The sequence below is a fragment of the Thunnus albacares genome, chromosome 12, assembly GCF_914725855.1.
Source record: "Thunnus albacares chromosome 12, fThuAlb1.1, whole genome shotgun sequence".
Lineage (NCBI taxonomy): Eukaryota > Metazoa > Chordata > Actinopteri > Scombriformes > Scombridae > Thunnus > Thunnus albacares.
The window spans coordinates 16,542,793-16,547,359 of NC_058117.1; positions in this window are offsets into that span (position 1 = coordinate 16,542,793).

Consider the following 4,567-nt stretch of genomic DNA (forward strand, 5'->3'; position numbering starts at 1 on the left):
ACTTTGAAGATGTTACTTTATATTGGGTTCTGCAAAATAACCATAGAATGTTGTCACAATGTTCTTGAATTTCAGACTAAGATTAATAGTGAAAATGGTCTGCAGAAAGATCAATAATGAAAATAAATGTCAACTGCAGCCATAGGAAGAAGTAGGCATAATCAATGACAAAACTCAATATACTTAAACTGCATTGAAAATCAATCTTCAAAGACAGATGAAGACCTCGAACAATGTGATCAAATTTTGGGATTGTGGGATTTTGGGGCTGTATTACATACTTTGATTTTCATCTTTGTAAACCAATGCCTACCAAACTATATATCATTTTCCTGAAAATGTTGCTTATAGTCTTAATTGCTTGTTGTTGATGCCTACAAATGTTGACTGACACATAAAATAATTGGATGGATAAGGGAAAGAAGAAGAAAGGAAGACAAACTTAAAAAATTGGATATAAACAGTACATTTTTAGGAGCATATCTAGGTTACAAAATGCATTACTAGAGTGCAGACTGAGACATATGGGGAAACCAATTCACACAGAACACTGAAAGGTTTTGATCTCCTTCAAGAGCCATTTTCTCTGAACCTCCTACTTAATGTTTTGACACTGTTATCCATGTAAATGCTCAGCGCAGTGCTTATGAATACTGAGAGTGCTCTTTTGCACATGAATTGTCAGTGGTTGGAGATCATTTAATTCTTAGGAGATGGTGATTAACACATGCATTCATTTCAGGTTATGCACCTCTTTGATGCCAGAGGAGGGAGGGAGACCAAAAGAGGAAGAAGGGGAAGATAGGGTGGGAGAGAGAGGAGGAGGAGGAGAGAGGAAAAGAGGGGATGGGAGGAAAAGATGAAAGAAAGAAATACAAAGAGACAGAATGAAAGCCACGCAGGGATGGGGGAGGCAAATCCCTCATAACCATGTATTACTGATGTGTGGCAATGCGCAGGAAAGAGTCTTCATTAACACTGCTGATACTAAGCACACTCGCATTCAAAAGCACAAAGAGCACTTTGCATTGGCAGACATTATCAGCAATTCTCTTAGCTCAACAAAGACCAGAATCAGAAAAGGCAACCATACATCGTACAATAAAAGCTGCCAGTAATTACGGTACAATGTCCTCTTTAACAGCATTGTCACTCATTAACATAATGTTCAATTAAAGCAACATTTCTGCACGTTTCTATGCAATCAATGCGGTATTTGTGATGGGTGCCTGAGTGTGTGTTGGGGGAGGGGTCATTTTTAATCATACGTGGTTGTGATGAGAAATGAGTTAGAGTTGATGTACGGAGGGATGATCAATGAGGGACAGATGAGAAGTTTGATGGTGGCTTTGCAATACAATGATAAGATTTAACCATTTACAGGGGTATTGAGACAGTCATTATCTTCATCATAAAGGTTTCAACCAATCTGAATGGAGATATTTTCATCGCTTCACCACTGATAATATGCCAACACCTTCCTTTGGGTAAATATCTCATTGTTTTTAAAGGTCATGTCCCAAATACTGATTCATAGCTCATGCAAAAGGGCAGATGTTCTTGAATGAAACCACAGCACAGTCATTTCCACAGAGCAACATCCATCCATATACTGCATCTGTTATCTATAATCTTCCAACCATCCATACATCTTATCTGTACGTCATCACTATGGATTAGCAGCTCACAGCAGCCTGATTCCAGCAAAGCACTTGAGTTATGTTTTCAACTGCAATAGACAAAACCGGACTTTATTCATTATTTAGTCTCTTGCTCTAGATCTCCACTGGTTACATTTTATTTATTGTGCTAGGCATACAATTGTGTGCAATGTGCTCTTGTTCATTTGTTATTGTGATCTCTTCAGCTTTAGTCTAAATGGTACCATGACCTCAGTTGTGCCTGCAAAATGAAACTTTGAAAATGATGAATGTATTTAAATATTCAGCATTTATAATGAGTCACTATTTTATGAAAAAAAGTTTTATAGGGAGCCTGTTTATGACTAATGCACAGAAAACGACAATACGGGTAAGAGAGAAATACTCTGATAGGTCTGGTTTTTGTCCTCTCACAGTATATATTTTTAGCAGAAGTGGGGTTCAGCATTTAAAATGACCAAAGCCAAATATAGATATTACTGTATATTATTGGATAGCTTTTTTCAAAGTTTGTAAAAAGTCTTTCACAAAACATTAACACAAGGCTTAGTTCCAAATCTCTTACGCCCATCATAAAGCAACAAATTGGAGTCACCTAATAAAAAGTCTGCTGAAAAGGACACTGACTTTATAGAGAATGTGGTAGAGTTTTAGTCTATAGATATAACATTTCTACTTCACAATATTATGGGTGTAAAACCTCAAACTGTCAGTGCACAAAATCAGCCGAACATATCATAAAATATTGTTTTATCAGAACTTCAAAAAAGTCGCCCCTAGTTTTGTTTGAAGAACCTGGCAGTGAATCTTCCCCTTGAATGACTCACATAAAATAATTTACATACAGTATTAATTTATTTTTTTGCTCTAAATTTTTCTGTCATAGTTGGAGTCTGCTGGGTTTATTGCAATAATTGTTGGCCTGTGCCACAGACAAATACTATGATATATGCTTTTTGTAAAAGGAAACACACACTTCCAACCTTGTACATTTTGATCTGGGTCAAGAAATGAGATTAAACCATTTATGATGCCGCTGAGACATGTTGGCTTTCACCACATAAAGTTATAACCATTCACTTGAATTTGTCCCATCCTCTGCATTCAGAAGAATGCTTTCACCGCTGTGTATCTCTTTTCCAAAGGTTGTGTACATTTACAGAAAAAAAAAGTATTGCACTGTTTAGTGAGAAACCTATTTATATTTTACAAGAGTACTTTCTTTCACCAACAGCAGTCTTTATAAATCAAATTACATTGTGTCCTTGAATGTTGACGGTAGCGTTTACAGAGAGGGAAGAATGTAAAATGAATGCCAAAAAATGTCTGTGGGCGTTAAAATGTAGCACTAATTTAAGTGTTTATTTGCAAAAGAAATCCACGCTGAATAGTTTTATTATTTTGGAAGACAGAGGATGCAATTTCCTTTCATCAGTTGCACTCTGCTGTATTTGTATGTGATAGTATATTGAGGAAATGAGATAGTGATCGGGGACCTGGGGAACAGGAGGAAGAGGTGATGGTGCTTGTATCATCATGGCTGGCCTGTCACTACGTGTGGACAAACTGGGTGGGGATGATGGGGGACAAAGGAGGCGATTAGTTGGACAGAGCACTCGTAATACACTCTCAGGGGACCAGTAAGTCAGGCAGCTCAATGCTGCAGCCAGGTTCACTGAGCAATTAAGAGAGCTGGGAGAGTCAAAGTGGCTTAGCCTGATGCTCTGTAGCTCTGCGCCAGTGTTGAGAGCAGGGGGTCACTTTCAACCCCTATCAGTCCACCTGTGTGTCTTAATGCACCCATCCACACTGGCTAGAGGAGCTGAGAACAGAGCCAAAGGGACAAGTGGGGCCATAGCAGTACATGGGAGGAATTATTCTTCCCTTTCCCCATAACTGTGTCTGACATATCCTTTGGCTTCACTCCCAGATAACTAGCAATACATATATTTTTCTTTATACCCTTGTTATCCCCGGCTCCTTAATGAATTATTTATAGTGGGGAGAGTGAGGGGGTAGAGAGCATTTCCCTCTGAGTAAACATACCAATAAAGGGAGAGATGACTGCAATAAAATGTTATGGAAGGCATCATTTGCCCTTTTACCAAAATGGGTTTCAAAGTATTATGAGCTACGCACCATTTTTGAGCTTAAAACCATACTCGAAAAGAGCCAAACTCATTAACAACACAATTCTCCAGAAACACACAAGTTCTGAGTGAAACTGTAGAAACCTTGAATTAAAAGGGCCAGATTAGTATTGCAGACGCCCTTGTTATAAACTCCATCATAATTAATTTGTGATGCACAAACAATTGATCTGAACTGTAATAATCCTTGCTTCTGCATGAACTGAATTGATTAAATCCTCTTAAATATTCCATTTTCTAATGTAATTTGACCTCCATGTTGGAGTAAGTGCAAACATAGTCATCAAATTGTTACTGCCATCGCAGGTTTTTCCCCAATTTTGGATGAGTGTCAAATATTACCCATTACTACTTGGCAATCAGCAAACCCAATAAAAAAAACCTTACTGTACTGGAAGCAACAGTAAGGCCCCTGGACAATCCTCAATCCTCAAAAGTGTATTTTTGATTTGCTTTTTTTCCCATCACCAGACTGCAAGACAAGCAAGATTACAAGAATGAAGGCAGTGATGCCTTGAGGGGAACAATTTCCAACTTACCAGCAGCACATTCATGAGCACTCTCACCTAGGGGTCCTCAGAGAAATCTGTGCTCCAATTTACGGCTTCCACAAGAATGTGAGAATGACTGTCCTGAAATGAGGAATCAAGCTCTTTGTTACATTTCATTAATTTGAAGGAGAAACTGTCTGCTCATAGAAAGATCACAGGGCCAAAATTGAACAGCACCCAAAGGCCTTCCGCCTAAGCATGTATA